Source organism: Natator depressus, chromosome 3 (genome assembly GCF_965152275.1).
Source record: "Natator depressus isolate rNatDep1 chromosome 3, rNatDep2.hap1, whole genome shotgun sequence".
NCBI lineage: Eukaryota > Metazoa > Chordata > Testudines > Cheloniidae > Natator > Natator depressus.
In genome coordinates, this window is record NC_134236.1 from 37,846,315 (window position 1) to 37,854,109 (window position 7,795).

At 46.3% G+C, this 7,795-nt stretch overlaps 1 long non-coding RNA gene across 1 annotated transcript; it reads left to right on the forward strand.

Annotated features, from left to right (window-relative positions):
* The first annotated feature begins 1,307 nt into the window (after positions 1–1,307).
* LOC141983825 (uncharacterized) lies at positions 1,308–3,047 on the forward strand. Its single transcript, XR_012638535.1, has 3 exons — positions 1,308–1,580; positions 1,795–1,904; positions 2,505–3,047. It is a non-coding gene; the product is annotated as an uncharacterized LOC141983825 (long non-coding RNA).
* The last annotated feature ends 4,748 nt before the right edge of the window (positions 3,048–7,795 follow it).

The window sequence follows — 7,795 nt, forward strand, 5'->3', positions numbered from 1 at the left end:
CAGATAATGAACACACTCAGAAAGCAAAGACTCATTAACCATATTAGCTAATGTAGCAAAGCACCAAAAGACTGTCTGTGAGCAGCCATATGGGCCAAGAGTCAAAACAAGAAGTAATGGAGCATGATTGCTTTCCCAACTATGGCCAGATCTACACTTCAAACTTAGGTCAACATAAGCCACATTAAGTCAATCTAGTAATGTGTGTGACTACAATACCGAGTACCTTCTGCTGACCTAAGTGGCCTGTAAAGTCGACTTCTGTACTCCACCTGTGCGAGAGATGTAGCGCTTGATTTGACATCCACGGTTCGACATGGGGATAGTGTAGACACTGCATTGTGTAATTTGAATGAATTGGACTCCAGGAGGTGTCCCACAGTCCTCCTCTGTGACCGCTCTGGAGAGCACTTTCAACTCCACTGCAAGTCAGCCAGGTACACAGGGAACAGCCGCTCCCCTGTTAAAGCCTCAGGAACATTTGAATTTTCATTTCCTGTTGATCAGCATGGAGAGCTCACCAGCACAGCTGATCATGGAGACTGAAGATGGCAGACGCGCTCCAGCATGGAGTACACAGGAGATGGTGGATCTAATTGCTGTGTGGGAAGAAGAGTGTGTGCAGGCAGAGCTCTGATCCAGCAGAAGAAACACTGACATCTATGTCAAGATCATGCCAGGCATGGGGGAGAAGGGCTACACCAGGAATACGCAGCAGTGCCACGTGAAAATAAAGGAGCTTAGGGAAACATACCAGAAGACAAGGGAGGCGAGCAGTCTTTCTGGTTCTCTTCCACAGATTTGCCGCTTTTATGAGCTGCATGCGATTCTCGGTGGCGACCTAAGTTTCCTCTAAGATGCGCAGCAGGCAATCAAGGGCCATGAAGGCAAGGAGAGGCACCTCTCCCCTGGCCCCAGCCCCAGAGCTGCTGAGGTCAGGGAGAAGTGCCTCTCCTTCAGCCCGGGGCCTGGAGTTGCCCTGGCTGGGGAGAGGTGCCTCTCCCCCGGCCCCCGAGCTACCATGGCCAGGCAGGAGCACCTCTCCCCCAGCACCACCCAAGAGCCCACACCCCCAGCTGGAGCCCTGACCCCCTATACAGCAACCTTCTTCCCCAGTCCTGAGCCCCCTCCCATGCCCCAAACCCCTCATCCCCAGCCCCACCTCAGAGCTTGCACCCCCAGCCAGAGCCCTCACCCCCACACCCCAACACTATGTCCTAGCCCTGATCCCCCTCCCGCACCCCAAACCCTTCATCCCCGGCCCCACCCCCACCACATATTACCTCCATAGTGGTGCCCATAACAAAATTCATTCCACACGTGAACAAAAAAAATTAGAGGGAACCTTGTCGGTGATCCCACTACTGCCCCAAAACATGCCTTGGATACCTCCCAGGAACCCCAGGTGATCTCGAGCAACAACGAGGAGGACATTGTTGATGAGGAAGAGGAGGAGAATGTGAAGTGGGCAAGTGGAGGATCCATTCTCCCTGACAGACAAGAACTGTTTTTAACTCTGGAGCCCATCCCTTCACAGGACCAGTTGGCAGCGGAGTGTGATGCCGGGGAAGGCACCTCTGGTGAGTACACATATCCAATCAAACTGTATGGGTTACATGCTATTATTTTTTATGTTTAATCTGAACAAAAAAGTAGGTGTAGTGGGTATCAGTGGCCACTCCAGCTATGCAGAGGGTGCTCTCCAAAAAAGTTTATATGCATGGGGATGGCCTGGGAATTCTCCATAGAGATCTCTAGGAGGCTTTCATGGAAGTACTCTGCAATCCTTTACAGGAGGTGTCTGGGAAGGACTGCCTTATTTCATCCACCATGGTAGGACACTTTCCCACCCCACTCCGGTATTAACTCTGCTGGCATCATTGAAGCACACAGCATTGGACCAGGTCTGTACCCAGATGCTTGCAGCATCTGCTCCCTTTCCACCTCTGTTACCCTCAGGAGAATGATATCACATAGGGTCACCTAGGAGAAACGGGGGAAGTTTTCAATGCTAGCCCTTGGGCTGAAAACAATCCACCTCCCGTTTGGTGAAATCTGGGTCACACAACCACGCTTTCCTAGATGTGGCATAGTTGTGGTTGGAAGGGATCACTATGTATTGCAAGCAGCATTAGAAAAAAAGAGGAGAGTGGCTTCCTGTTTGTCGCCCTCCCCCCCCCCGCCCAACCTGCTGCCACTTTTGTAAAAAAACAAATTATTTGGGGGGCTTTACACTGGTGCCTGTCCTCAAGCACTATCCAGGTTGCTAGGGGAGAGTGGGCTTTTCTCAAGTTCCAACCTGTGATCCCAAGGATGTCTTCACAAAAGCAGTGTGTCTTATGGCCTTACTCACCATGGCTGGAGCAGCAAATTGACTCTTGCAATAGCTAGCGGTTGTGATTACATTGTGGCTTGCAGTGAAGTGTATAGAGGGTGTTTTAACATTGCACCAGAAACAATGTATGTACTGTCAATGCTACCCTTGTGCTTTTCATTCTTTGCAGCTGAAACCTTGTCTGTCTGCACATCCTCCACACCGGGACAGAGACTTTCCCAGATTAGAAGGTGGAAGAAGAAGACTCGGGGGGACATGTTTAATGAGTTAATGCATGCCTCTGAGAGTGACAAGACGGAGCTCAGATCATGGAGGATTACACTGTCTGAGAACCTGGACATGGACAGGGAGGACAGGAGAACATGCAGGGAACAATAGCGTGCCATGCAGGACGAGATGCTGCAGATTTTGAAGGAGCAATCAGATATGTTGAGGTGTCTGGTTGAGGTTCAAGAGAGGCAGCCGGATGCTAGAGTCCCTCTGCAGCCTATGCTGAACCTGCTGCCGTGATCGCCCAGTTCTACATCCTCCTCCCTCAAACGTCCTATGAGACGGGGGAGGGAGGGAGTGGGTGGGAAAGTATCACTTGCACTCAACACCAGGGGAGGGTACAAGGACCAGAAGGCACACATTCCCATACCTTTGATTGTTATTGCAGTGCACCTGTAAGTAAACTTTCTTTTTCTCCCCCCCATAGTATTATCAACCCTTTTGCCCCAGATTATTTTACTTTTCTTTTCAGTCTCTATGTGTTTGTGTGCATCACAAAACTTAACAGATGAATGAATAAAGAGCTTTTTCTCCTTTAACACACAGTGGTTGGTGGGGGTGGAGTTTACAGGGGAGAAAATGCATTGGAGGGGACAAGTTGGTAAGGAACAACACAGATAAGTATCACATTACTCTGGCTCATTGTTGAAACTGGTTTTCAAAGCCTTACAGAGACGCAGAGCCCCTCAACGTGCTCTTCTTATTGTCTTGGTGTCTGCCTGCTCAATATTGGCTGCCAGGCGATCTGCCTCAACACCCCCACCCCAGTGGAAACTTTTTTCCCTTTATTTCACAGATATTATGGAGTGCACAGCAGGCAGCAATAACAATGGGGATATTGCTTTCCCTGAGGTCTAATTTAGTAAGCAAACAACACCAGCAACCTTTTAAATGACCAAAGGCACATTCCACAACCATTCTGCACTTGTTCAGCCTATGGTTGAACAGGTTCTTACTGCTGTCCAGGCTGCTAGTGTACGGCTTCATGAGCCATGGGAGCAACGGGTAGGCTGAGTCTACCACGATCAGGATTGGCATGTCAACATCACCAGTGATTATTTTGCAGTCTGAAAAGAAAATCCCTGCTTGCAGCTTTCTGAACAGACCTGTGTTCCTAAAGATGCTCATGACATGCACCATTCCTGACCATCTCATATTTATGTTGGTGAAATGGCCCCTGTGATCCACCAGCACTTGCAACACCATTGAGAAGTACCCCTTTCGGTTTATGTATTCTTTGGCAAGATAGTCTGGTGCCAGGATAGAGATATGTGTTCTATCTGTTGTCCCACTGCAGTTAGGGAACCCCATCATGGCAAAACCATCCATTACGTCCTGCACGTTGCCCAGAGTCACTACCCTTCTTAGCAGAAGCCTGTTAATGGCCATGCAAACTTGGATCACAACAGATTCCGTGGTAGATTTACTCATACCAAACTGATGCCACGCTGACCGGTAGCAGTGTGGTGTTGCAAGCTTCCACAGAGCTATTGCCACTCTCAGAGCAGCCCTCATTTTAGTATTGCTATGCTTCAGGGCTAGGGAAAGCTCTTCACACAGTTCCAGAAAAGTGTCCTTATGCATTTGAAAATTCTGCAGCCACTGCTTATCATCCCATAGCTGCATAATGATGCGGTCCCACCAGTCAGTGCTTGTTTCCTGGGCTCAGAAACGGCATTCAACCATGTCAAGGTGATATAGGGGCCGCTAACAGGGAGTTTCGAGAGGGCGTTTGGAAGGGGAGTGGGAAGGGGGTAAGGTACACTTGCCATTCTTTAAAACCTTTATACTAAACTACAATCAAAACTTCTTGATTTAAACAAAAACCCTATCTTTAACCTAGGTAGCTGTAGGAGAAATGCAGGCTGAAGACCAGCAGCAGAGTGGGGGGTATCTTGTTTATTGCACTCAGTGTAGCATGTATGATTACCTGCCCTGTGGGCGGGCAGTGTATGTGTGCATTCAGTGCAAGGAGCTCCTGGCCCTCAGAGACCAATGTACGGGCTTTGGAGACCAGGGTGGTGGAACTGGAGTGGCTAAGGGAGGCAGAGAGGTATGTTGATGAGGCTTTCTGGGACACTGTACATTTGTCCCACCTCCAGTCAGACAGCCCCTGCGCCGTTAAGGAAGATGAAAGGCCCAGAGAAGGAGAGCAGTCAATGGGAACAGGGGGAAAACTTCCCATAGCTGGGACCCTCCTTCCACATGATGTTGGGGTATCCTCTCGCACTGAGGTTACCCCTATGGGGGAGGGAACTCCAGTCATTAGGAAAATACAGGTATTAGTAATGGGAGATTCAATCACTAGAAACATAGATAGCTGGGTTTGTGATGACTGGGAGAACCGTATGGTGACTTGCCTGCCTGGTACAAAGATTGCGGATCTCTCGAGGCATCTAGATAGACTTATGTGTAGTGCTGGGGAAGAGCTGGTGGTCGTGGTACATGTAGGTACCAATGACATAGGGAAGGGTAGGAGAGACATCCTGGAGGCCAAATTTAGGCTGCTAGAAAAGAGACTGAAATCCAGGACCTCTATGGTGGCGTTCTCGGAAATGCTTCCAGTTCCATGCACAGAGTCAGGTAGGCAGGCAGAGACTTCAGAGTCTCAATGCATGGATGAGACGGTGTAGAGAGGAGGGGTTTAGATTTATTAGGAACTGGGGAAACTTTTGGGAGAGGGGGAGCCTATACAGGAAGGATGGACTCCACCTAAATCAAAGTGGATCCAGACAGCTGCCACTTAACATTAAAAAGGTTGCAGAGCAGTTTTTAAACTAAGAGCTGGGGGAAAGCCAATTGCTCCAGAGGCACACATGGATCAGACAGAGACTTCTCCTAGAGGAGAGTCTATTGATAGAGATTCTCTAGGTTTTAGTCAGGAGGAGGTGATGAAAGAGGACAAAGTATGGGCCAGATCAGATGAGAAACATTTACATAAGGAATCTGACACATCAGAAAAGGGCAGACAAATAAACAGTGACAAGTTTTTAAAGTGCTTGTACACAAATGTTAGAAGTCTAAATAATAAGATGGGTGAACTAGAGTGCCTCGTGTTAAGGAGGATATTGATATAATAGGCATCACAGACACCTGGTGGAGTGAGGACAATCAATGGGACACCATCATTCCGGGGTACAAAATATATCAGAAGGACAGAACAGGTTGTGCGGGGGGGGGGGGGGGGGAGGGAGTGGCACTATATGTGAAAGAAAAAGTAGAATCAAATGAAATAAAAATCTTAAATGAATCCACATGTTCCATAGAATCTCTATGGACAGTAATTCCATGCTCTAAGAAGAATATAACAGTAGGGATCTATTATCGACCACCTGACCAGGACAGTGATAGTGACGCTGAAATGCTAAGGGAGATTAGAGAGGCTATCAAAATAAAAAACTCAATAATAGTGGGGGATTTCAATTATCCCCATATTGACTGGGTACATGTCACCTCAGGACAAAATGAAGAGACAAAATTCCTTGATACTTTAAATGACTGCTTCTTGGAGCACCTGGTACAGGAACCCACAAGGGGAGAGGCAACTCTCGATCTAGTCCTGAGTGGAGCGCAGGATCTGGTCCAAGAGGTAACTATAACAGGACCGCTTGGTAATAGTGACCATAATATAATAACACTTAACATTCCTGTGGTGGGAAGAACACCTCAACAGCCCAACATTGTGGCATTTAATTTCAGAAAGGGGAACTATGCAAAAATGAGGAGGTTAGTTAAACAGAAATTAAAAGGTACAGTGAGTAGACTGCAAGCTGCATGGACACTTTTCAAAGACACCATAATAGAGGCTCAACTTAAATGTATACCCCAAATTAAAAAAAACACAGTAAAAGAACTAAAAAAGAGCCACCGTGGCTTAACAACCATGTAAAAGAAGCAGTGAGAGACAAAAAGGCATCTTTTAAAAAGGGGAAGTCAAATCCTAGTGAGGTAAATAGAAAGGAGCATAAACACTGCCAAATTAAATGTAAAAATGTAATAAGAAAAGCCAAAAAGGAGTTTGAAGAACAGCTAGCCAAAAACTCAAAACGTAATAACAAAATGTTTTTTAAGTATATCAGAAGCAGAAAGCCTGCTAAACAACCAGTGGGACCCCTGGACGATCGAGATACAAAATGAGCACTTAAAGATGATAAAGTCATTGCAGAGAAACTAAATGAATTCTTTGCTTCAGTCTTCATGGCTGAGGATGTTAGGGAGATTCTCAAACCTGGGCCGTCCTTTGTAGGTGACAAATCTGAGGAATTGTCACAGATTGAAGTGTCACTAGAGGAGGTTTTGGAATTAATTGAGAAATTTAACAGTAACAAGTCACCGGGACCAGATGGCATTCACCCGAGTTCTGAGGAACTCAAATGCGAAATTGCAGAACTATTAACTATGGTTTCTAACCTGTCCTTTAAATCAGCTACTGTACCCAATGACTGGAAGATAGCTAACGTAACACCAATATTTAAGAAGGGCTCTAAAGGTGATCCTGGCAATTACAGACCGGTAAGTCTAACGTCAGTGCCAGGCAAATTAGTTGAAACAAATATTAAAGAATAAAATTATCAGACACATAGAAGAACATAAATTGTTGCACAAAAGTCAACATGGTTTCTGTAAAGGGAGATCATGTTTTACAAATCTATTAGAGTTCTTTGAAGGGGTCAACAAACGTGGACAAGGGGGATCCAGTGGACATAGTGTACTTAGATTTCCAGGAAGCCTTTGACAAGGTCCCTCACCAAAGGCTCTTACGTAAATTAAGTTGTCATGGGATAAGAGGGAACTTTCATGGACTGAGAACTGGTTAAAAGACAGGGAACAAAGGGTAGGAATAAATGGTACATTTTCAGAATGGAGAGGGGTAACTAGTAGTGTTCCCCAAGGGTCAGTCCTAGGACCAATCCTATTCAACTTATTCATAAATGATCTGGAGAAAGGGGTAAACAGTGAGGTGGCAAAGTTTGCAGACAATACTAAACTGCTCAAGATAGTTAAGACCAAAGCAGACTGTGAAGAACTTCAAAAAGTCCACACAAACTAAGTGATTGGGCAACAAAATGGCAAATGAAATGTAATGTGGATAAATGTAAAGTAACGCACATTGGAAAAAATAACCCCAACTGTACATACAATATGATGGGGGCTAATTTAGCTACAACTAATCAGGAGAAAGATCTTGGA